Source organism: Rana temporaria, chromosome 2 (genome assembly GCF_905171775.1).
Source record: "Rana temporaria chromosome 2, aRanTem1.1, whole genome shotgun sequence".
Taxonomy (NCBI): Eukaryota; Metazoa; Chordata; class Amphibia; order Anura; family Ranidae; genus Rana; species Rana temporaria.
The window spans coordinates 427,412,405-427,439,697 of NC_053490.1; the positions used below are offsets into that span (position 1 = coordinate 427,412,405).

The 27,293-nt window shown below is 49.4% G+C and overlaps 2 non-coding genes and 2 pseudogenes across 2 annotated transcripts; all 4 read right to left on the reverse strand.

Moving 5' to 3' along the window:
* Positions 1-3,105: 3,105 nt before the first annotated feature.
* On the reverse strand, positions 3,106-3,258 carry LOC120929850 (annotated as a pseudogene).
* Positions 3,259-4,708: 1,450 nt separating this feature from the next.
* LOC120929873 lies at positions 4,709-4,867 on the reverse strand. The gene has a single exon (XR_005747537.1). It is a non-coding gene; the product is annotated as a U1 spliceosomal RNA (small nuclear RNA).
* A 3,197-nt stretch (positions 4,868-8,064) lies between these two features.
* LOC120929884 lies at positions 8,065-8,224 on the reverse strand. The gene has a single exon (XR_005747545.1). It is a non-coding gene; the product is annotated as a U1 spliceosomal RNA (small nuclear RNA).
* Positions 8,225-11,007: 2,783 nt separating this feature from the next.
* LOC120929882 lies at positions 11,008-11,160 on the reverse strand (annotated as a pseudogene).
* Between the last annotated feature and the right edge of the window lie 16,133 nt (positions 11,161-27,293).

Below are 27,293 nucleotides of genomic sequence, written 5' to 3' on the forward strand. Positions count from 1 at the left end.
CTCCTGTATGCAAACGACATCTCCCTTGAGACTGGCCATTTCTCTCCACATAGAAGACCTTTTAAAGGGGCTGTTGAGACCATGCACATTCATGGATATAACCGATAAGGTCATTTTAGGTGTCCATGGGATTGCTTTATTCTAGCTAATATAGTTCCAGTAAGCAGGTGTAATAATTTAAAGTTACCTGAAGGTGGTGCTGTTGTTCCAAAAGTCCAGATCCAGATTCTCATGAAGTTGAAGGCATTGATGGTTTTCAGTAAACCTGTAGACATATTTCCTGTGATGCAGATGTCCCTTGGTGCATTTAAAACACAAAAAAATAACGTAAAAAATAACAGAAACACAAACAAAAATGTAAAGTGAAAGACATCACTATGTGCGAGTATTTTCGCCATTATCCTGAGGGGGGGAGTTACTCCCTGAGACCCATATCCAGCTGTGCTAGAAGTTGGGCTAAGTAAAACAGGACATTGTCATAGAAATCATTTCTGTCGCCACTCCGGGGCAATCTTTGAGGGGTGTCGGTCCAGCGGTGGAGCTGTAGTTTCCTCTGGAATGAGGTTCCATTTTTTGGCCAGGGCAATCCCATCATCAATATTATTAATTGCGTAGGTGCGGTTATCTTTTGTTATAAGCAATTTAGTAGGAAATCCCCACGAGTAGGGTATTTTGTGGTTTTGGAGAATTTTGGTCATGGAGGATAGGTTTTTGCGTGCTAGCATGGTATGCTTGGAGAGGTCAGCGAACACCGAGATGCCAGAGTATGGCCCGGGCAGCGGTTGGTTCTTTCTGGAGTATCGCATGAGGTCATCTTTGATATGGAAATAGTGGATGCGGGCTATAACATCCCTCGGGACCCCCTCTGGTAGGTATTTAGGTTTGGGGAGACGGTGTGCTCTGTCCACAATCACCTCTGTTGGAGAGGTGTCAGGTAGTAGGGCAGCAATGAAGTCCTAAACATAATGGCGCAGTTCCGCCGGGGGGCCACAGTTTCCTCTACACCTCTCATTTTTATATTATTTCTCCTTGACCTGTTTTCTAAATCTGCTAATTTCTCTCTCATAGCCTGCATTTAATTCTCTGCATCATTGTGGGCATCTACCAGTTCATTGTGAGCTGTTGTGAAATCCCCCATCTTTTCCTCCACGTGGCATACTCTATCTCCTATTGCAGACACATCACTTTTTAGTTGGTTTACACAGAGCAGCATGTCCTTGTGCAGGGAACCCCTGAGGGTAATCAACATGTCTCTCATAACAGTATCACTGAGGGGCTGTCCAGTAGTGGGAAACTCAGTTAGCTGTTCAATAAAGACACTAGTGCTGTTTTGTGAGTTGCACCCATCCCCAGGCTCACCTGCATATGTGTGGGCTGTGGATCTCTTCTGCGCCGACTTCTGTGGGCTGTTTATGGGAGATGTGTCTGGTGAAGATCCTCCGCTGGCCTCGTGAGAGGGATAGGTGCCCTGTCTGTGCTGCAGTGTTGATCCGCCGCTTCCGTTGCGGCGCGGGCCTGACTGCGAGTTCGAGGCCTCGGCGCCATCTTGCGGCCTAGGCGTGCTCGCCAACGGGTAAACATCCGTCAATTTCTTCGGGCCTTTTTCAGTTTTTCGCTTGCCCATCTCCTCGCTAGGGTGCCCAGGAGTATTGCCAGGTAGTTTGGTGCCCCGGATTTCTGCGGATAGTCGCTGGATGGAGCTGGATTCTCAAGGGTCTCTGGAGCTCTTCCTCTAGACAGCCATCCGCCTCGGCTGCAGGCCACGCCCCCCTCATCTCCTTCCTCATACTCCTCCTCCTCAGCACTAGAAGACAGTCCGCTCATCAAATCCGAAATCTGTCCAGGGCTTGTAAAAGCCTGGCTTCTTTGTTCCTCCTCCACACCACCATCCTGTTGACCCGCCAGGGATCCATCCTTCTCCACTTCCTGATAGTCCTGGGCCACGCCAGTTTCTTCCCCTACAGCAGCACTAAGGCTCCCAGCATCAGGCTTAGCACCAACCACTGTACCCACAGTGGCATATCCGGCCCCACTGTTCACCGCCTCCGCTTGAACTGTAGGTGCAGCGTCATTGGCCTTCTGCTCTGAGGACGCAGCAGGCTGGCCCACATCCACAGGTCTAGCTTTGCTAGCCTGCCGAGCTAGATAATCAAACCTGTGCTGCTCCCTCTCCTCTTTCGCAAGGTTCCTGGCTATCTTCCTATTCAGTTCTGTATTGATCTTTGCCACAGCATATTCTTCACACTGTCTTGCCAGATGACCTGGCTTTTTGCAAATGTCGCACATTTTCTTTTGCCTACATTCTTTGGAGGAGTGATCTTCGGTCCCACAGAACCTACACTTCACCCCCAGATCACAGTCCCCACTTGTGTGACCATATACACAGCACTTTCTGCAGTACACTGGCTGACCGGGGTAAAAGAGAAACCCCCTCTCCCCACCAATATTAAATACCGCAGGGGGCCTCCTCACCCCTCCATCACACTCTGGGTCACGTCGGAATTTCCCATAAAACCTGTACTTTCCAGTCCAAATTTCAAACTTATTCAGTACTTTATCTCCACCACGCAAATCTTCACAGAAATTGTTCAAAAACGCCTTAACCAGGTTCACATCCGCAAAAGGATTATACATATGGACGACAATTGCCTTTTCTTCCTGCATGAATAGAGGTGTAACCTCCATCTTCCTTAACAATTCACTGTCTGCTTGTCTTACCTTTTCATATATGTTCCAAAAGATCTCGGTAGAAGAGAGAGTAACATCATATAACCTCTTCTGAGGAAAATCTTGTAGACAAATTATATCTCTTAACCTTAGGCCCAGAAGATCCATCAAGACATTGACCATGATCGTTCTCAAGCTGACCTCCACATTAAACTCCGGCTTCACAAGGAACCGTAACGAATCCCGCAATCCACAGGCAGCCATCTTCCTCCATCCAAGGGGACCCCCAAGAACACGCTATGAACGCCTTTAAAAGGGTGATCACTTCCCGTTGCCCGGGAACTAAGCCTAAGGCCAATAGCAGCAAGGGGGGCCCTCCGAAGAGTAATGTTCCCCCCCAGGCTGACCGTCGGGTACCCCGGGCACCTCTTTGCTAATCCTCAGTGCAGCAGAACTACACTGGATCTTAGCCAAAAGGCTGAGAAACGGCAGGGAAGACACCATGATCAGCACAGCCGGAGTGCAATGGCCGAGCCTCGCCCTGGCAGAACCATCTTCATGATCATGGTATCTCCCCTGCCAGGTAAGTATGCATGCTTTACCGAATCAAAGGAACTCAAGCTATTTTTCACCATAGAAAAGGAAGAAGCTGCATGGGGGCGGGAATAAGCAGGCACGCGTAACAATCGACTTCATCAGAACAATATCAGACGCACGGCCCGGAAGAACACATATGCTGTTCAACTCATGGTGACTCTAAGACACCCTTATTTGCATGTCTGTGCAGCTGCATGGGGGCAGGAATCAGCAGGGACGCGTAACTATCGACTTCATCAGAACAATATCAGAAGCACGGCCCGGCAGAACACAGATGCTCTTCAACTCATGGTGAGTCTAAGACACCCTCATTTGCATGTCTGTGCAGCTGCATGGGGGTGGGAATCAGCAGGCTGTGTTGACCACCACCACCAACAACAACATTTTTTTTTTTTTTTTGAAAAGCCTATGGCGTGTGAACACACCCAAAAAAACTCCACCCGGTGCAGAAAAAATGTGCACACACATAAAGAGTGTTCACAAAAACGTGCAGACGGGTGCAACGTCAAGTGGTCCTCCTGTGAAGAGGGACCCAAACCCTGATCCCCCGGGGCGTTAGGCTCCAGACGGGGACTGAGGTACTGTGGTCCGAGCAACCGAAGCCGACACGGACCCAACTTCCTCGGAGGGACTGCCGAAACAGAACCCTCCCAGTACTAGGTGGGGCTCCCCCGAAGGGAGACCCCATGAGAGCAGGCGAACTAAGCCAGAAGGCCATGTCCACCCACTCCCAAGACGTTCAGGGCTGGCCCGAGGACCCGCACCCTACTAATCACACAGTGACAAAACGTGCACAACAAAAAAAGACAAACAAGTGACAAACACAGGCTTAAATAAAATAAAGTGGGGGAAGGGATAGTGGAGAGGAGAGTGAAAGAAGTGGCCATTGTGGTGAAACAATGACCAGGCCCTCCGGCCAGGAATAAAAAATTCCTCCGGTCCTAGCCAAAATTCCCGGCCCAGGAGGCAGGTGCTAAAAAAAGCATGTATCTGGTGCAGTGACCGTGGTATCCTTCAATCAATATGTCCCTCACACACAGTGATCTTCAGATACCCCTGGACTGCCACTCCAGGGGCACATGCACCATAGGCTTTTCGTTCCATATCCGACCCCCCGACCGGCCAACCCAGTGGATTTGCATGGCGCTGCCCCGTCTTATCCCAGGGCATTACCAGCTCCTCCTACCGGATCGCTGACAGAGATAGCACTTACACCAGCCAGCAGGCCAGACTAGAACTCGGCAAAAAGACCAAGACCAAGCGCAGCACCCATCCTCACCAGGAGCACCCTTCCAGATGGCTCAGACTCAACCATGGGCCGGCCCCCGGTATTCTGTCGGGCAGCACAGCGTAGTCCCTGCTGAAACCATCCTTCCAGGTGCAATGACATCATTGGATTGCATCCACCCTCCCCATGTAGGAGGTGCTTCAGCGCTCCGCTGACAACTGATAAGGACAGATACCACACCCAGTCCCAGCCAAAAGGCCGAGAAGCGGCAAGGAAGACAACCACGATCAGCACGGCCTAGAGTGTGCAATAGCCGTGCCTCGCCCTGGGAGAACCACCTTCATGATCATGGTGTCTCCCCTGCCAGGTAAGTACATTAACGCCGTCTGTGTGTCTTTCCGAATCAAAATTATTTTTCACCATATTAAAGGAAGCCCGGCATTAACCCGGCAGAACACAGAGGCTGTTCAACTCATGGTGACTCCAAGACAGCCTAATTTGCATGTCTGTGCAGCTGCATGGGGACTGAAATTAGCAGACACGCGTAACAATCGGCTTCATCAGAACAAAATCAGATGCACGGCCCGGCAGAACACAGAAGTTGTTCAACTCATGGTGACTCCAAGACACCCTAATTTGCATGTCTGTGCAGCTGCATGGGGGCAGGAATCAGCAGGCACGCATAACAATCGACTTCATCAGAACAATATCAGAAGCACGGCCTTGCAGAACACAGATGCTCTTCAACTCATGGTGAATCCAAGACACCCTAATTTGCATGTCTGTGCAGCTGCATGGGGGTGGGAATCAGCAGGCATGCGTAACAATCGGCTTCATCAGAACAATATCAGACGCACGGCCCGGCAGAACACATATGCTGTTCAACTCATGGTGACTCTAAGACACCCTCATTTTCATGTCTATGCAGCTGCCTGGAGGCTGGAATCAGCAGGCACGCGTAACAATTGACTTCATCAGAACAATATCAGATGCACGGCCCACAGAACACAGAGGCTGTTCAACTCATGGTGACTCTAAGACACCCTAATTTGCATGTCTGTGCAGCTGAATCAGCAGGCTGTGTTGACCACCACCAACAACAACATTAACGCCGTCTGTGTGTCATTCCGAATCAAAGTTATTTTTCACCATATTAAAGGAAGCCCGGCATTAACCCGGCAGAACACAGAGGCTGTTCAACACATGGTGACTCCAAGACAGACTAATTTGCATGTCTGTGCAGCTGCATGGGGACTGAAATTAGCAGGCACGCGTAACAATCGGCTTCATCAGAACAAAATCAGATGCACGGCCCGGCAGAACACAGAAGTTGTTCAACTCATGGTGACTCCAAGACACCCTAATTTGTATGTCTTTTTTTTTTTTTTTGAAAAGCCTATGGCGTGTGAACACACCCAAAAAACTCCACCCGGTGCAGAAAAAATGGGCACACACATAAAGAGTGTTCACAAAAACGTGCAGACGGGTGCAACATCAAGTGGTCCTCCTGTGAAGAGGGACCCAAACCCTGATCCCCCAGGGCGTTAGGCTCCAGACGGGGACTGAGGTACTGTGGTTCGAGCAACCGAAGCTGACACGGACCCAACTTCCTCAGAGGGACTGCCGAAACAGAACCCTCCCAGTACTAGGTGGGGCTCCCCCGAAGGGAGACCCCATGAGAGCAGGCGAACTAAGCCAGAAGGCCATGTCCACCCACTCCCAAGACGTTCAGGGCTGGCCCGAGGACCCGCACCCTACTAATCACACAGTGACAAAACGTGCACAACAAAAAAAGACAAAAAAGTGACAAACACAGGCTTAAATAAAATAAAGTGGGGGAAGGGATAGTGGAGAGGAGAGTGAAAGAAGTGGCCATTGTGGTGAAACAATGACCAGGCCCTCCGGCCAGGAATAAAAAAAATTCCTCCAGTCCTAGCCAAAAGGCCCGGCCCAGGAGGCAGGTGCTAAAAAAAGCGTGTATCTGGTGCAGTGACCGTGGTATCTTAAATCAATGTGTCCCTCACACACAGTGATCTTCAGATACCCCTGGACTGCCACTCCAGGGGCACATGCACCATAAGCTTTTCGTTCCATATCCGACCCCCCCGACCGGCCAGTGCAGCCCTCCACCCCTGCCAGCCAACCCGGCGGATTTGCATGGTGCTACCCCGTCTTATCCCAGGGCATTACCAGCTCCTTCTACCGGATCGCTGACAGAGATAGCACTTACACCAGCCAGCCAGAAGGCCAGACTAGAACTCGGCAAAAAGACCAAGACCAAGCACAGCACCCATCCTCACCAGGAGCACCCTTCCAGATGGCTCAGACTCAACCATGGGCCGGCCCCCAGTATTCTGTCGGGCAGCACAGCGTAGTCCCTGCTGAAACCATCCTTCCAGGTGCAATGACGTCATTGGATTGCATCCACCCTCCCCATATAGGAGGTGCTTCAGCGCTCCGCTGACAACTGATAAGGCCAGATTTTTTTTTTTTTTTTGAAAAGCCTATGGCGTGTGAACACACCCAAAAAAACTCCACCCGGTGCAGAAAAAATGTGCACACACATAAAGAGTGTTCACAAAAACGTGCAGACGGGTGCAACGTCAAGTGGTCCTCCTGTGAAGAGGGACCCAAACCCTGATCCCCCGGGGCGTTAGGCTCCAGACGGGGACTGAGGTACTGTGGTCCGAGCAACCGAAGCCGACACGGACCCAACTTCCTCGGAGGGACTGCCGAAACAGAACCCTCCCAGTACTAGGTGGGGCTCCCCTGAAGGGAGACCCCATGAGAGCAGGCGAACTAAGCCAGAAGGCCATGTCCACCCACTCCCAAGACGTTCAGGGCTGGCCCGAGGACCCGCACCCTACTAATCACACAGTGACAAAACGTGCACAACAAAAAAAGACAAAAAAGTGACAAACACAGGCTTAAATAAAATAAAGTGGGGGAAGGGATAGTGGAGAGGAGAGTGAAAGAAGTGGCCATTGTGGTGAAACAATGACCAGGCCCTCCGGCCAGGAATAAAAAATTCCTCTGGTCCTAGCCAAAAGGCCCGGCCCAGGAGGCAGGTGATAAAAAAAGCGTGTATCTGGTGCAGTGACCGTGGTATCTTAAATCAATGTGTCCCTCACACACACAGTGATCTTCAGATACCCCTGGACTGCCACACAAGGGGCACATGCACCATAGGCTTTTCATTCCATATCCGACCCCCCGACCGGACAGTGCAGCCCTCCACCCCTGCCAGCCAACCCAGCGGATTTGCACGGTCCTACCCCGTCGTACCCCAGGGCATTACCGGCTCCTCCAACCAGATCGCTGACAGAAATAGCACTTACACCAGAAAGCCAGAAGGCCAGACTAGAACTCGGCAAAAAGACCAAGACCAAGCGCAGCACCCATCCTCACCAGGAGCACCCTTCCAGATGGCTCAGACTCAACCATGGGCCGGCCCCCAGTATTCTGTCGGGCAGCACAGCGTAGTCCCTGCTGAAACCATCCTTCCAGGTGCAATGACATCATTGGATTGCATCCACCCTCCCCATGTAGGAGGTGCTTCAGCGCTCCGCTGACAACTGATAAGGACAGATACCACACCCAATCACAGCCAAAAGGCCAAGAAGCGGCAGGGAAGACAACCACGATCAGCACGGCCTAGAGTGTGCAATAGCCGTGCCTCGCCCTGGGAGAACCACCTTCATGATCATGGTGTCTCCCCTGCCAGGTAAGTACATTAACACCGTCTGTGTGTCTTTCCAAAACAAAGTTATTATTCACCATATTAAAGAAAGCCCGGCATTAACCCAGCAGAACACAGAGGCTGGTCAACTCATGGTGACTCCAAAACAGCCTAATTTGCATGTCTGTGCAGCTGCATGAGGGCAGGAATCAGCAGGCACGCGTATCAATCGACTTTATCAGAACAATATCAGAAGCACGGCCCAGCAGAACACAGATGCTCTTCAACTCATGGTGACTCCAAGACATCCTAATTTGCATGTCTGTGCAGCTGCATTGGGACTGAAATTAGCAGGCACGCGTAACAATCGAATTTCTTTAAAACAAAATCAAATGCACGGCCCGGCAGAACACAGTTGTCCAACTCATGGTGACTCCAAGACACCCTAATTTGCATGTCTGTGCAGCTGCATGGGGGCAGGAATCAGCAGGCACGCATAACAATCGACTTCATCAGAACAATATCAGAAGCACGGCCTTGCAGAACACAGATGCTCTTCAACTCATGGTGAATCCAAGACACCCTAATTTGCATGTCTGTGCAGCTGCATGGGGGTGGGAATCAGCAGGCATGCGTAACAATCGGCTTCATCAGAACAATATCAGACGCACGGCCCGGCAGAACACATATGCTGTTCAACTCATGGTGACTCTAAGACACCCTCATTTTCATGTCTATGCAGCTGCCTGGAGGCTGGAATCAGCAGGCACGCGTAACAATTGACTTCATCAGAACAATATCAGATGCACGGCCCACAGAACACAGAGGCTGTTCAACTCATGGTGACTCTAAGACACCCTAATTTGCATGTCTGTGCAGCTGAATCAGCAGGCTGTGTTGACCACCACCAACAACAACATTAACGCCGTCTGTGTGTCATTCCGAATCAAAGTTATTTTTCACCATATTAAAGGAAGCCCGGCATTAACCCGGCAGAACACAGAGGCTGTTCAACACATGGTGACTCCAAGACAGCCTAATTTGCATGTCTGTGCAGCTGCATGGGGACTGAAATTAGCAGGCACGCGTAACAATCGGCTTCATCAGAACAAAATCAGATGCACGGCCCGGCAGAACACAGAAGTTGTTCAACTCATGGTGACTCCAAGACACCCTAATTTGCATATCTGTGCAGCTGCATGGGGGCAGGAATCAGCAGGCACCCGTAACAATCGACTTAATCAGAAGCACGGCCTGGCAGAACATAGATGCTCTTCAACTCATGGTGACTCCAAGTCACCCTAATTTGCATGTCTGTGCAGCTGCATGGGGGTGGGAATCAGCAGGCATGCGTAACAATCGGCTTCATCAGAACAATATCAGACGCACGGCCCGGCAGAACACATATGCTGTTCAACTCATGGTGACTCTAATACACCCTCATTTTCATGTCTATGCAGCTGCCTGGGGGCTGGAATCAGCAGCCACGCGTAACAATCGACTTCATCAGAACAATATCAGATGCACGGCCCGGCAGAACACAGAGGCTGTTCAACTCATGGTGACTCTAAGACACCCTAATTTGCATGTCTGTGCAGCTGCATGGGGGTGGGAATCAGCAGGCTGTGTTGACCACCACCACCAACAACAACATTAACTTTTTATTTTTTTTTGAAAAGCCTATGGCGTGTGAACACACCCAAAAAACTCCACCCGGTGCAGAAAAAATGTGCACACACATAAAGAGTGTTCACAAAAACGTGCAGACGGGTGCAACGTCAAGTGGTCCTCCTGTGAAGGACCCAAACCCTGATCCCCCGGGGCGTTAGGCTCCAGACGGGGACTGAGGTACTGTGGTCCGAGCAACCGAAGCCGACACGGACCCAACTTCCTCGGAGGGACTGCCGAAACAGAACCCTCCCAGTACTAGGTGGGGCTCCCCCGAAGGGAGACCCCATGAGAGCAGGCGAACTAAGCCAGAAGGCCATGTCCACCCACTCCCAAGACGTTCAGGGCTGGCCCGAGGACCCGCACCCTACTAATCACACAGTGACAAAACGTGCACAACAAAAAAAGACAAACAAGTGACAAACACAGGCTTAAATAAAATAAAGTGGGGGAAGGGATAGTGGAGAGGAGAGTGAAAGAAGTGGCCATTGTGGTGAAACAATGACCAGGCCCTCCGGCCAGGAATGAAAAAAATTCCTCCGGTCCTAGCCAAAAGGCCCGGCCCAGGAGGCAGGTGCTAAAAAAAAGCGTGTATCTGGTGCAGTGACCGTGGTATCTTAAATCAATGTGTCCCTCACACACAGTGATCTTCAGATACCCCTGGACTGCCACTCCAGGGGCACATTCACCATAGGCTTTTCGTTCCATATCCGACCCCCCAACCGGCCAGTGCAGCCCTCCACCCCTGCCAGCTAGAGAGCCCTTCAAGGTTTTCTTGGGGAGAACTGCCGCTCAGGTAACAGCCTCCACCAATACTAGCCCCTCCAGACCCTCCGTCAACCCAGCGGATTTGCATGGCTCTACCCCGTCTTATCCCAGGGCATTACCAGCTCCTCCAATCGGATCGCTGACAAAGGTAGCACTTACACCAGCCAGACAGAAGGCCAGACTAGAACTCGGCAAAAATACCAAGACCAAGCGCAGTACCCATCCTCACCAGGAGCACCCTTCCAGATGGCTCAGACTCAACCATGGGCCGGCCCCCAGTATTCTGTCAGGCAGCACAGCGTACTCCCTGCTGAAACCATCCTTCCAGGTGCAATGACGTCATTGGAATGCATCCACCCTCCCCATGTAGGAGGTGCTTCAGCGCTCCGCTGACAAATGATAAGGACAGGTACCATACCCAGTCCCAGCCAAAAGGCCGAGAAGCGGCAGGGAAGACAACCACGATCAGCACGGCCTAGAATGTGCAATAGCCGTGCCTCGCCCTGGGAGAACCGCCTTCATGATCATGGTGTCTCCCCTGCCAGGTAAGTACATTAACACCGTCTGTGTGTCTTTCCGAATCAAAGTTATTTTTCACCATATTAAAGGAAGCCCGGCATTAACCCAGCAAAACACAGAGGCTGTTCAACTCATGGTGACTCCAAGACATCCTAATTTGCATGTCTGTGCAGCTGCATGAGGGCAGGAATCAGCAGGCACGCGTATCAATCGACTTCATCAGAACAATATCAGAAGCACGGCCCGGCAGAACACAGATGCTCTTCAACTCATGGTGAGTCTAAGACGCCCTCATTTGCATGTTTGTGCAGCTGCATGGAGGGTGGGAATCAACAGGCTGTGATGACCACCAACAACAACAACATTAACGCCGTCTGTGTGTCTTTCCGAATCAAAGCTATTTTTCACCATATTAAAGGAAGCACGGCCTTAACCCAGCAAAACACAGAGGCTGTTCAACTCATGGTGACTCCAAGACAGCCTAATTTGCATGTCTGTGCAGCTGCATGAGGGCAGGAATCAGCATGCACGCGTATCAATCGACTTCATCAGAACAATATCAGAAGCACGGCCCAGCAGAACACAGATGCTCTTCAACTCATGGTGACTCCAAGACATCCTAATTTGCATGTCTGTGCAGCTGCATGGGGATGAGAATCAGCAGGCACGCGTAACAATCGGCTTCATCAGAATAAAATCAGATGCACGGCCCGGCAGAACACAGAAGTTGTTCAACTCATGGTGACGCCAAGACACCCTAATGTGCATGTCTGTGCAGCTGCATGGAGGGTGGGAATCAGCAGGCTGTGTTGACCACCACCAACAACAACATTAACGCCGTCTGTGTGTCTTTCCGAATCAAAGCTATTTTTCATCATATTAAAGGAAGCCCGGCCTTAACCCAGCAAAACACAGAGGCTGTTCAACTCATGGTGACTCCAAGACATCCTAATTTGCATGTCTGTGCAGCTGCATGAGGGCATGAATCAGCATGCACGCGTATCAATCGACTTCATCAGAACAATATCAGAAGCACGGCCCGGCAGAACACAGATGCTCTTCAACTCATGGTGACTCCAAGACATCCTAATTTGCATGTCTATGCAGCTGCATGGGGGCAGGAATCAGCAGGCACGCGTAACAATCGGCTTCATCACAATAAAATCAGATGTGTGGCCCGGCAGAACACAGAAGTTGTTCAACTCATGGTGACTCCAAGACACCCTAATTTGCATGTCTGTGCAGCTGCATGGGGGTGGGAATCAGCAGGCTGTGTTGACCACCAACAACAACAACATTAACGCCGTCTGTGTGTCTTTCCGAATCAAAGTTATTTTTCACCATATTAAAGGAAGCCCGGCCTTAACCCAGCAAAACACAGAGGCTGTTCAACTCATGGTGACTCCAAGACATCCTAATTTGCATGTCTGTGCAGCTGCATGAGGGCATGAATCAGCATGCACGCGTATCAATCGACTTCATCAGAACAATATCAGAAGCACGGCCCGGCAGAACATAGATGCTCTTTAACTCATGGTGACTCCAAGACATCCTAATTTGCATGTCTATGCAGCTGCATGGGGGCAGGAATCAGCAGGCACGCGTAACAATCGGCTTCATCAGAATAAAATCAGATGCACGGCAGGGCAGAACACAGAAGTTGTTCAACTCATGGTGACTCCAAGACACCCTAATTTGCATGTCTGTGCAGCTGCATGGAGGGTGGGAATCAGCAGGCTGTGTTGACCACCACCAACAACAACATTAACACCGTCTGTGTGTCTTTCCGAATCAAAGCTATTTTTCATCATATTAAAGGAAGCCCGGCCTTAACCCAGCAAAACACAGAGGCTGTTCAACTCATGGTGACTCCAAGACATCCTAATTTGCATGTCTGTGCAGCTGCATGAGGGCATGAATCAGCATGCACGCGTATCAATCGACTTCATCAGAACAATATCAGAAGCACGGCCCGGCAGAAAACAGATGCTCTTCAACTCATGGTGACTCCAAGACATCCTAATTTGCATGTCTATGCAGCTGCATGGGGGCAGGAATCAGCAGGCACGCGTAACAATCGGCTTCATCAGAATAAAATCAGATGCACGGACCGGCAGAACACCGAAGTTGTTCAACTCATGGTGACTCCAAGACACCCTAATTTGCATGTCTGTGCAGCTGCATGGGGGTGGGAATCAGCAGGCTGTGTTGACCAAAAACAACAACAACATTAACACCGTCTGTGTGTCTTTCCGAATCAAAGTTATTTTTCACCATATTAAAGGAAGCCCGGCCTTAACCCAGCAAAACACAGAGGCTGTTCAACTCATGGTGACTCCAAGACATCCTAATTTGCATGTCTGTGCAGCTGCATGAGGGCATGAATCAGCATGCACGCGTATCAATCGACTTCATCAGAACAATATCAGAAGCACGGCCCGGCAGAACATAGATGCTCTTTAACTCATGGTGACTCCAAGACATCCTAATTTGCATGTGTATGCAGCTGCATGGGGGCAGGAATCAGCAGGCACGCGTAACAATCGGCTTCATCAGAATAAAATCAGATGCACGGCCCGGCAGAACACAGAAGTTGTTCAACTCATGGTGACTCCAAGACACCCTAATTTGCATGTCTGTGCAGCTGCATGGGGGTGGGAATCAGCAGGCTGTGTTGACCACCAACAACAACAACAACATTAACGCCGTCTGTGTGTCTTTCCGAATCAAAGTTATTTTTCACCATATTAAAGGAAGCCCGGCCTTAACCCAGCAAAACACAGAGGCTGTTCAACTCATGGTGACTCCAAGACATCCTAATTTGCATGTCTGTGCAGCTGCATGGGGGCAGGAATCAGCAGGCACGCGTAACAATCGGCTTCATCAGAATAAAATCAGATGCACGGGCCGGCAGAACACAGAAGTTGTTCAACTCATGGTGACTCCAAGACACCCTAATATGCATGTCTGTGCAGCTGCATGAGGGCATGAATCAGCATGCACGCGTATCAATCGACTTCATCAGAACAATATCAGAAGCACGGCCCGGCAGAACACAGATGCTCTTCAACTCATGGTGAGTCTAAGACGCCCTCATTTGCATGTCTGTGCAGCTGCATGGGGGTGGGAATCAGCAGGCTGTGTTGACCACCACCAACACCAACAACAACATTAACGCCATCTGTGTGCCTTTCCGAATCAAAGCTATTTTTCATCATATTAAAGGAAGCCCGGCCTTAACCCAGCAAAACACAGAGGCTGTTCAACTCATGGTGACTCCAAGACATCCTAATTTGCATGTCTGTGCAGCTGCATGAGGGCATGAATCAGCATGCACGCGTATCAATCGACTTCATCAGAACAATATCAGAAGCACGGCCCGGCAGAACATAGATGCTCTTTAACTCATGGTGACTCCAAGACATCCTAATTTGCATGTCTGTGCAGCTGCATGGGGACGGAAATCAGCAGGCACGCGTAACAATCGGCTTCATCAGAATAAAATCAGATGCACGGCCCGGCAGAACACAGAAGTTGTTCAACTCATGGTGACTCCAAGACACCCTAATTTGCATGTCTGTGCAGCTGCATGGAGGGTGGGAATCAGCATGCACGCGTATCAATCGACTTCATCAGAACAATATCAGAAGCACGGCCCGGCAGAACACAGATGCTCTTCAACTCATGGTGAGTCTAAGACGCCCTCATTTGCATGTTTGTGCAGCTGCATGGAGGGTGGGAATCAACAGGCTGTGATGACCACCAACAACAACAACATTAACGCCGTCTGTGTGTCTTTCCGAATCAAAGCTATTTTTCACCATATTAAAGGAAGCACGGCCTTAACCCAGCAAAACACAGAGGCTGTTCAACTCATGGTGACTCCAAGACAGCCTAATTTGCATGTCTGTGCAGCTGCATGAGGGCAGGAATCAGCATGCACGCGTATCAATCGACTTCATCAGAACAATATCAGAAGCACGGCCCAGCAGAACACAGATGCTCTTCAACTCATGGTGACTCCAAGACATCCTAATTTGCATGTCTGTGCAGCTGCATGGGGATGAGAATCAGCAGGCACGCGTAACAATCGGCTTCATCAGAATAAAATCAGATGCACGGCCCGGCAGAACACAGAAGTTGTTCAACTCATGGTGACGCCAAGACACCCTAATGTGCATGTCTGTGCAGCTGCATGGAGGGTGGGAATCAGCAGGCTGTGTTGACCACCACCAACAACAACATTAACGCCGTCTGTGTGTCTTTCCGAATCAAAGCTATTTTTCATCATATTAAAGGAAGCCCGGCCTTAACCCAGCAAAACACAGAGGCTGTTCAACTCATGGTGACTCCAAGACATCCTAATTTGCATGTCTGTGCAGCTGCATGAGGGCATGAATCAGCATGCACGCGTATCAATCGACTTCATCAGAACAATATCAGAAGCACGGCCCGGCAGAACACAGATGCTCTTCAACTCATGGTGACTCCAAGACATCCTAATTTGCATGTCTATGCAGCTGCATGGGGGCAGGAATCAGCAGGCACGCGTAACAATCGGCTTCATCACAATAAAATCAGATGTGTGGCCCGGCAGAACACAGAAGTTGTTCAACTCATGGTGACTCCAAGACACCCTAATTTGCATGTCTGTGCAGCTGCATGGGGGTGGGAATCAGCAGGCTGTGTTGACCACCAACAACAACAACATTAACGCCGTCTGTGTGTCTTTCCGAATCAAAGTTATTTTTCACCATATTAAAGGAAGCCCGGCCTTAACCCAGCAAAACACAGAGGCTGTTCAACTCATGGTGACTCCAAGACATCCTAATTTGCATGTCTGTGCAGCTGCATGAGGGCATGAATCAGCATGCACGCGTATTAATCGACTTCATCAGAACAATATCAGAAGCACGGCCCGGCAGAACATAGATGCTCTTTAACTCATGGTGACTCCAAGACATCCTAATTTGCATGTCTATGCAGCTGCATGGGGGCAGGAATCAGCAGGCACGCGTAACAATCGGCTTCATCAGAATAAAATCAGATGCACGGCAGGGCAGAACACAGAAGTTGTTCAACTCATGGTGACTCCAAGACACCCTAATTTGCATGTCTGTGCAGCTGCATGGAGGGTGGGAATCAGCAGGCTGTGTTGACCACCACCAACAACAACATTAACACCGTCTGTGTTTCTTTCCGAATCAAAGCTATTTTTCATCATATTAAAGGAAGCCCGGCCTTAACCCAGCAAAACACAGAGGCTGTTCAACTCATGGTGACTCCAAGACATCCTAATTTGCATGTCTGTGCAGCTGCATGAGGGCATGAATCAGCATGCACGCGTATCAATCGACTTCATCAGAACAATATCAGAAGCACGGCCCGGCAGAAAACAGATGCTCTTCAACTCATGGTGACTCCAAGACATCCTAATTTGCATGTCTATGCAGCTGCATGGGGGCAGGAATCAGCAGGCACGCGTAACAATCGGCTTCATCAGAATAAAATCAGATGCACGGACCGGCAGAACACCGAAGTTGTTCAACTCATGGTGACTCCAAGACACCCTAATTTGCATGTCTGTGCAGCTGCATGGGGGTGGGAATCAGCAGGCTGTGTTGACCAAAAACAACAACAACATTAACACCGTCTGTGTGTCTTTCCGAATCAAAGTTATTTTTCACCATATTAAAGGAAGCCCGGCCTTAATCCAGCAAAACACAGAGGCTGTTCAACTCATGGTGACTCCAAAACAGCGTAATTTGCATGTCTGTGCAGCTGCATGAGGGCATGAATCAGCATGCACGCGTATCAATCGACTTCATCAGAACAATATCAGAAGCACGGCCCGGCAGAACATAGATGCTCTTTAACTCATGGTGACTCCAAGACATCCTAATTTGCATGTGTATGCAGCTGCATGGGGGCAGGAATCAGCAGGCACGCGTAACAATCGGCTTCATCAGAATAAAATCAGATGCACGGCCCGGCAGAACACAGAAGTTGTTCAACTCATGGTGACGCCAAGACACCCTAATTTGCATGTCTGTGCAGCTGCATGGGGGTGGGAATCAGCAGGCTGTGTTGACCACCAACAACAACAACAACATTAACGCCGTCTGTGTGTCTTTCCGAATCAAAGTTATTTTTCACCATATTAAAGGAAGCCCGGCCTTAACCCAGCAAAACACAGAGGCTGTTCAACTCATGGTGACTCCAAGACAGCCTAATTTGCATGTCTGTGCAGCTGCATGGGGGCAGGAATCAGCAGGCACGCGTAACAATCGGCTTCATCAGAATAAAATCAGATGCACGGGCCGGCAGAACACAGAAGTTGTTCAACTCATGGTGACTCCAAAACAGCGTAATTTGCATGTCTGTGCAGCTGCATGAGGGCATGAATCAGCATGCACGCGTATCAATCGACTTCATCAGAACAATATCAGAAGCACGGCCCGGCAGAACACAGATGCTCTTCAACTCATGGTGAGTCTAAGACGCCCTCATTTGCATGTCTGTGCAGCTGCATGGAGGGTGGGAATCAGCAGGCTGTGTTGACCACCACCAACAACAACATTAACGCCGTCTGTGTGTCTTTCCGAATCAAAGCTATTTTTCATCATATTAAAGGAAGCCCGGCATTAACCCAGCAAAACACAGAGGCTTGTGGTGGCAAAATAGGCTAAATACATCTTCAAATTTCCACCACAGGCTGTTCAACTCATGGTGACTCCAAGACATTCTAATTTGCATGTCTGTGCAGCTGCATGAGGGCATGAATCAGCATGCACGCGTATCAATCGACTTCATCAGAACAATATCAGAAGCACGGCCCGGCAGAACACAGATGCTCTTCAACTCATGGTGAGTCTAAGACGCCCTCATTTGCATGTCTGTGCAGCTGCATGTGGGTGGGAATCAGCAGGCTGTGTTGACCACCACCAACACCAACAACAACATTAACGCCATCTGTGTGCCTTTCCGAATCAAAGCTATTTTTCATCATATTAAAGGAAGCCCGGCCTTAACCCAGCAAAACACAGAGGCTGTTCAACTCATGGTGACTCCAAGACATCCTAATTTGCATGTCTGTGCAGCTGCATGAGGGCATGAATCAGCATGCACGCGTATCAATCGACTTCATCAGAACAATATCAGAAGCACGGCCCGGCAGAACATAGATGCTCTTTAACTCATGGTGACTCCAAGACATCCTAATTTGCATGTCTATGCAGCTGCATGGGGGCAGGAATCAGCAGGCACGCGTAACAATCGGCTTCATCAGAATAAAATCAGAAGCACGGCCCGGCAGAACACAGAAGTTGTTCAACTCATGGTGACGCCAAGACACCCTAATTTGCATGTCTGTGCAGCTGCATGGGGGTGGGAATCAGCAGGCTGTGTTGACCACCAACAACAACAACAACATTAACGCCGTCTGTGTGTCTTTCCGAATCAAAGTTATTTTTCACCATATTAAAGGAAGCCCGGCCTTAACCCAGCAAAACACAGAGGCTGTTCAACTCATGGTGACTCCAAGACATCCTAATTTGCATGTCTGTGCAGCTGCATGGGGGCAGGAATCAGCAGGCACGCCTAACAATCGGCTTCATCAGAATAAAATGAGATGCACGGGCCGGCAGAACACAGAAGTTGTTCAACTCATGGTGACTCCAAGACACCCTAATATGCATGTCTGTGCAGCTGCATGAGGGCATGAATCAGCATGCACGCGTATCAATCGACTTCATCAGAACAATATCAGAAGCACGGCCCGGCAGAACACAGATGCTCTTCAACTCATGGTGAGTCTAAGACGCCCTCATTTGCATGTCTGTGCAGCTGCATGGAGGGTGGGAATCAGCAGGCTGTGTTGACCACCACCAACAACAACATTAACGCCGTCTGTGTGTCTTTCCGAATCAAAGCTATTTTTCATCATATTAAAGGAAGCCCGGCATTAACCCAGCAAAACACAGAGGCTTGTGGTGGCAAAATAGGCTAAATACATCTTCAAATTTCCACCACAGGCTGTTCAACTCATGGTGACTCCAAGACATTCTAATTTGCATGTCTGTGCAGCTGCATGAGGGCATGAATCAGCATGCACGCGTATCAATCGACTTCATCAGAACAATATCAGAAGCACGGCCCGGCAGAACACAGATGCTCTTCAACTCATGGTGAGTCTAAGACGCCCTCATTTGCATGTCTGTGCAGCTGCATGGGGGTGGGAATCAGCAGGCTGTGTTGACCACCACCAACACCAACAACAACATTAACGCCATCTGTGTGCCTTTCCGAATCAAAGCTATTTTTCATCATATTAAAGGAAGCCCGGCCTTAACCCAGCAAAACACAGAGGCTGTTCAACTCATGGTGACTCCAAGACATCCTAATTTGCATGTCTGTGCAGCTGCATGAGGGCATGAATCAGCATGCACGCGTATCAATCGACTTCATCAGAACAATATCAGAAGCACGGCCCGGCAGAACATAGATGCTCTTTAACTCATGGTGACTCCAAGACATCCTAATTTGCATGTCTATGCAGCTGCATGGGGGCAGGAATCAGCAGGCACGCGTAACAATCGGCTTCATCAGAATAAAATCAGATGCACGGCCCGGCAGAACACAGAAGTTGTTCAACTCATGGTGACGCCAAGACACCCTAATTTGCATGTCTGTGCAGCTGCATGGGGGTGGGAATCAGCAGGCTGTGTTGACCACCAACAACAACAACAACATTAACGCCGTCTGTGTGTCTTTCCGAATCAAAGTTATTTTTCACCATATTAAAGGAAGCCCGGCCTTAACCCAGCCAAACACAGAGGCTGTTCAACTCATGGTGACTCCAAGACATCCTAATTTGCATGTCTATGCAGCTGCATGGGGGCAGGAATCAGCAGGCACGCGTAACAATCGGCTTCATCAGAATAAAATCAGATGCACGGCCCGGCAGAACACAGAAGTTGTTCAACTCATGGTGACTCCAAGACACCCTAATTTGCATGTCTGTGCAGCTGCATGGGGGTGGGAATCAGCAGGCTGTGTTGACCACCAACAACAACAACAACATTAACGCCGTCTGTGTGTCTTTCCGAATCAAAGTTATTTTTCACCATATTAAAGGAAGCCCGGCCTTAACCCAGCAAAACACAGAGGCTGTTCAACTCATGGTGACTCCAAGACATCCTAATTGGCATGTCTGTGCAGCTGCATGGGGGCAGGAATCAGCAGGCACGCGTAACAATCGGCTTCATCAGAATAAAATCAGATGCACGGGCCGGCAGAACACAGAAGTTGTTCAACTCATGGTGACTCCAAGACACCCTAATATGCATGTCTGTGCAGCTGCATGAGGGCATGAATCAGCATGCACGCGTATCAATCGACTTCATCAGAACAATATCAGAAGCACGGCCCGGCAGAACACAGATGCTCTTCAACTCATGGTGAGTCTAAGACGCCCTCATTTGCATGTCTGTGCAGCTGCATGGGGGTGGGAATCAGCAGGCTGTGTTGACCACCACCAACACCAACAACAACATTAACGCCATCTGTGTGCCTTTCCGAATCAAAGCTATTTTTCATCATATTAAAGGAGCCCGGCCTTAACCCAGCAAAACACAGAGGCTGTTCAACTCATGGTGACTCCAAGACATCCTAATTTGCATGTCTATGCAGCTGCATGGGGGCAGGAATCAGCAGGCACGCGTAACAATCGGCTTCATCAGAATAAAATCAGATGCACGGCCCGGCAGAACACAGAAGTTGTTCAACTCATGGTGACGCCAAGACACCCTAATTTGCATGTCTGTGCAGCTGCATGGGGGTGGGAATCAGCAGGCTGTGTTGACCACCAACAACAACAACAACATTAACGCCGTCTGTGTGTCTTTCCGAATCAAAGTTATTTTTCACCATATTAAAGGAAGCCCGGCCTTAACCCAGCAAAACACAGAGGCTGTTCAACTCATGGTGACTCCAAGACATCCTAATTTGCATGTCTGTGCAGCTGCATGGGGGCAGGAATCAGCAGGCACGCGTAACAATCGGCTTCATCAGAATAAAATCAGATGCACGGGCCGGCAGAACACAGAAGTTGTTCAACTCATGGTGACTCCAAGACACCCTAATATGCATGTCTGTGCAGCTGCATGAGGGCATGAATCAGCATGCACGCGTATCAATCGACTTCATCAGAACAATATCAGAAGCACGGCCCGGCAGAACACAGATGCTCTTCAACTCATGGTGAGTCCAAGACGCCCTCATTTGCATGTCTGTGCAGCTGCATGGGGGTGGGAATCAGCAGGCTGTGTTGACCACCACCAACACCAACAACAACATTAACGCCATCTGTGTGCCTTTCCGAATCAAAGCTATTTTTCATCATATTAAAGGAAGCCCGGCCTTAACCCAGCAAAACACAGAGGCTGTTCAACTCATGGTGACTCCAAGACATCCTAATTTGCATGTCTGTGCAGCTGCATGAGGGCATGAATCAGCATGCACGCGTATCAATCGACTTCATCAGAACAATATCAGAAGCACGGCCCGGCAGAACACAGATGCTCTTCAACTCATGGTGACTCCAAGACATCCTAATTTGCATGTCTATGCAGCTGCATGGGGGCAGGAATCAGCAGGCACGCGTAACAATCTGCTTCATCAGAATAAAATCAGATGTGTGGCCCGGCAAAACACAGAAGTTGTTCATCTCATGGTGACTCCAAGACACCCTAATTTGCATGTCTGTGCAGCTGCATGGGGGTGGGAATCAGCAGGCTGTGTTGACCACCAACAACAACAACATTAACGCCGTCTGTGTGTCTTTCCGAATCAAAGCTATTTTTCATCATATTAAAGGAAGCCCGGGCTTAACCCAGCAAAACACAGAGGCTGTTCAACTCATGGTGACTCCAAGACATCCTAATTTGCATGTCTATGCAGCTGCATGGGGGCAGGAATCAGCAGGCACGCGTAACAATCGGCTTCATCAGAATAAAATCAGATGCACGGCCCGGCAGAACACAGAAGTTGTTCAACTCATGGTGACGCCAAGACACCCTAATTTGCATGTCTGTGCAGCTGCATGGGGGTGGGAATCAGCAGGCTGTGTTGACCACCAACAACAACAACAACATTAACGCCGTCTGTGTGTCTTTCCGAATCAAAGTTATTTTTCACCATATTAAAGGAAGCCCGGCCTTAACCCAGCAAAACACAGAGGCTGTTCAACTCATGGTGACTCCAAGACATCCTAATTTGCATGTCTGTGCAGCTGCATGGGGGCAGGAATCAGCAGGCACGCGTAACAATCGGCTTCATCAGAATAAAATCAGATGCACGGGCCGGCAGAACACAGAAGTTGTTCAACTCATGGTGACTCCAAGACACCCTAATATGCATGTCTGTGCAGCTGCATGAGGGCATGAATCAGCATGCACGCGTATCAATCGACTTCATCAGAACAATATCAGAAGCACGGCCCGGCAGAACACAGATGCTCTTCAACTCATGGTGAGTCTAAGACGCCCTCATTTGCATGTCTGTGCAGCTGCATGGAGGGTGGGAATCAGCAGGCTGTGTTGACCACCACCAACAACAACATTAACGCCGTCTGTGTGTCTTTCCGAATCAAAGCTATTTTTCATCATATTAAAGGAAGCCCGGCATTAACCCAGCAAAACACAGAGGCTTGTGGTGGCAAAATAGGCTAAATACATCTTCAAATTTCCACCACAGGCTGTTCAACTCATGGTGACTCCAAGACATTCTAATTTGCATGTCTGTGCAGCTGCATGAGGGCATGAATCAGCATGCACGCGTATCAATCGACTTCATCAGAACAATATCAGAAGCACGGCCCGGCAGAACACAGATGCTCTTCAACTCATGGTGAGTCTAAGACGCCCTCATTTGCATGTCTGTGCAGCTGCATGGGGGTGGGAATCAGCAGGCTGTGTTGACCACCACCAACACCAACAACAACATTAACGCCATCTGTGTGCCTTTCCGAATCAAAGCTATTTTTCATCATATTAAAGGAAGCCCGGCCTTAACCCAGCAAAACACAGAGGCTGTTCAACTCATGGTGACTCCAAGACATCCTAATTTGCATGTCTGTGCAGCTGCATGAGGGCATGAATCAGCATGCACGCGTATCAATCGACTTCATCAGAACAATATCAGAAGCACGGCCCGGCAGAACATAGATGCTCTTTAACTCATGGTGACTCCAAGACATCCTAATTTGCATGTCTATGCAGCTGCATGGGGGCAGGAATCAGCAGGCACGCGTAACAATCGGCTTCATCAGAATAAAATCAGATGCACGGCCCGGCAGAACACAGAAGTTGTTCAACTCATGGTGACGCCAAGACACCCTAATTTGCATGTCTGTGCAGCTGCATGGGGGTGGGAATCAGCAGGCTGTGTTGACCACCAACAACAACAACAACATTAACGCCGTCTGTGTGTCTTTCCGAATCAAAGTTATTTTTCACCATATTAAAGGAAGCCCGGCCTTAACCCAGCCAAACACAGAGGCTGTTCAACTCATGGTGACTCCAAGACATCCTAATTTGCATGTCTATGCAGCTGCATGGGGTCAGGAATCAGCAGGCACGCGTAACAATCGGCTTCATCAGAATAAAATCAGATGCACGGCCCGGCAGAACACAGAAGTTGTTCAACTCATGGTGACGCCAAGACACCCTAATTTGCATGTCTGTGCAGCTGCATGGGGGTGGGAATCAGCAGGCTGTGTTGACCACCAACAACAACAACAACATTAACGCCGTCTGTGTGTCTTTCCGAATCAAAGTTATTTTTCACCATATTAAAGGAAGCCCGGCCTTAACCCAGCAAAACACAGAGGCTGTTCAACTCATGGTGACTCCAAGACATCCTAATTTGCATGTCTATGCAGCTGCATGGGGGCAGGAATCAGCAGGCACGCGTAACAATCGGCTTCATCAGAATAAAATCAGATGCACGGGCCGGCAGAACACAGAAGTTGTTCAACTCATGGTGACTCCAAGACACCCTAATATGCATGTCTGTGCAGCTGCATGAGGGCATGAATCAGCATGCACGCGTATCAATCGACTTCATCAGAACAATATCAGAAGCACGGCCCGGCAGAACACAGATGCTCTTCAACTCATGGTGAGTCTAAGACGCCCTCATTTGCATGTCTGTGCAGCTGCATGGGGGTGGGAATCAGCAGGCTGTGTTGACCACCACCAACACCAACAACAACATTAACGCCATCTGTGTGCCTTTCCGAATCAAAGCTATTTTTCATCATATTAAAGGAAGCCCGGCCTTAACCCAGCAAAACACAGAGGCTGTTCAACTCATGGTGACTCCAAGACATCCTAATTTGCATGTCTGTGCAGCTGCATGAGGGCATGAATCAGCATGCACGCGTATCAATCGACTTCATCAGAACAATATCAGAAGCACGGCCCGGCAGAACACAGATGCTCTTCAACTCATGGTGACTCCAAGACATCCTAATTTGCATGTCTATGCAGCTGCATGGGGGCAGGAATCAGCAGGCACGCGTAACAATCTGCTTCATCAGAATAAAATCAGATGTGTGGCCCGGCAAAACACAGAAGTTGTTCATCTCATGGTGACTCCAAGACACCCTAATTTGCATGTCTGTGCAGCTGCATGGGGGTGGGAATCAGCAGGCTGTGTTGACCACCAACAACAACAACATTAACGCCGTCTGTGTGTCTTTCCGAATCAAAGCTATTTTTCATCATATTAAAGGAAGCCCGGCCTTAACCCAGCAAAACACAGAGGCTGTTCAACTCATGGTGACTCCAAGACATCCTAATTTGCATGTCTATGCAGCTGCATGGGGGCAGGAATCAGCAGGCACGCGTAACAATCGGCTTCATCAGAATAAAATCAGATGCACGGCCCGGCAGAACACAGAAGTTGTTCAACTCATGGTGACGCCAAGACACCCTAATTTGCATGTCTGTGCAGCTGCATGGGGGTGGGAATCAGCAGGCTGTGTTGACCACCAACAACAACAACAACATTAACGCCGTCTGTGTGTCTTTCCGAATCAAAGTTATTTTTCACCATATTAAAGGAAGCCCGGCCTTAACCCAGCAAAACACAGAGGCTGTTCAACTCATGGTGACTCCAAGACATCCTAATTTGCATGTCTGTGCAGCTGCATGGGGGCAGGAATCAGCAGGCACGCGTAACAATCGGCTTCATCAGAATAAAATCAGATGCACGGGCCGGCAGAACACAGAAGTTGTTCAACTCATGGTGACTCCAAGACACCCTAATATGCATGTCTGTGCAGCTGCATGAGGGCATGAATCAGCATGCACGCGTATCAATCGACTTCATCAGAACAATATCAGAAGCACGGCCCGGCAGAACACAGATGCTCTTCAACTCATGGTGAGTCTAAGACGCCCTCATTTGCATGTCTGTGCAGCTGCATGGAGGGTGGGAATCAGCAGGCTGTGTTGACCACCACCAACAACAACATTAACGCCGTCTGTGTGTCTTTCCGAATCAAAGCTATTTTTCATCATATTAAAGGAAGCCCGGCATTAACCCAGCAAAACACAGAGGCTTGTGGTGGCAAAATAGGCTAAATACATCTTCAAATTTCCACCACAGGCTGTTCAACTCATGGTGACTCCAAGACATTCTAATTTGCATGTCTGTGCAGCTGCATGAGGGCATGAATCAGCATGCACGCGTATCAATCGACTTCATCAGAACAATATCAGAAGCACGGCCCGGCAGAACACAGATGCTCTTCAACTCATGGTGAGTCTAAGACGCCCTCATTTGCATGTCTGTGCAGCTGCATGGGGGTGGGAATCAGCAGGCTGTGTTGACCACCACCAACACCAACAACAACATTAACGCCATCTGTGTGCCTTTCCGAATCAAAGCTATTTTTCATCATATTAAAGGAAGCCCGGCCTTAACCCAGCAAAACACAGAGGCTGTTCAACTCATGGTGACTCCAAGACATCCTAATTTGCATGTCTGTGCAGCTGCATGAGGGCATGAATCAGCATGCACGCGTATCAATCGACTTCATCAGAACAATATCAGAAGCACGGCCCGGCAGAACATAGATGCTCTTTAACTCATGGTGACTCCAAGACATCCTAATTTGCATGTCTATGCAGCTGCATGGGGGCAGGAATCAGCAGGCACGCGTAACAATCGGCTTCATCAGAATAAAATCAGATGCACGGCCCGGCAGAACACAGAAGTTGTTCAACTCATGGTGACGCCAAGACACCCTAATTTGCATGTCTGTGCAGCTGCATGGGGGTGGGAATCAGCAGGCTGTGTTGACCACCAACAACAACAACAACATTAACGCCGTCTGTGTGTCTTTCCGAATCAAAGTTATTTTTCACCATATTAAAGGAAGCCCGGCCTTAACCCAGCAAAACACAGAGGCTGTTCAACTCATGGTGACTCCAAGACATCCTAATTTGCATGTCTATGCAGCTGCATGGGGGCAGGAATCAGCAGGCACGCGTAACAATCGGCTTCATCAGAATAAAATCAGATGCACGGCCCGGCAGAACACAGAAGTTGTTCAACTCATGGTGACGCCAAGACACCCTAATTTGCATGTCTGTGCAGCTGCATGGGGGTGGGAATCAGCAGGCTGTGTTGACCACCAACAACAACAACAACATTAACGCCGTCTGTGTGTCTTTCCGAATCAAAGTTATTTTTCACCATATTAAAGGAAGCCCGGCCTTAACCCAGCAAAACACAGAGGCTGTTCAACTCATGGTGACTCCAAGACATCCTAATTTGCATGTCTGTGCAGCTGCATGGGGGCAGGAATCAGCAGGCACGCGTAACAATCGGCTTCATCAGAATAAAATCAGATGCACGGGCCGGCAGAACACAGAAGTTGTTCAACTCATGGTGACTCCAAGACACCCTAATATGCATGTCTGTGCAGCTGCATGAGGGCATGAATCAGCATGCACGCGTATCAATCGACTTCATCAGAACAATATCAGAAGCACGGCCCGGCAGAACACAGATGCTCTTCAACTCATGGTGAGTCTAAGACGCCCTCATTTGCATGTCTGTGCAGCTGCATGGGGGTGGGAATCAGCAGGCTGTGTT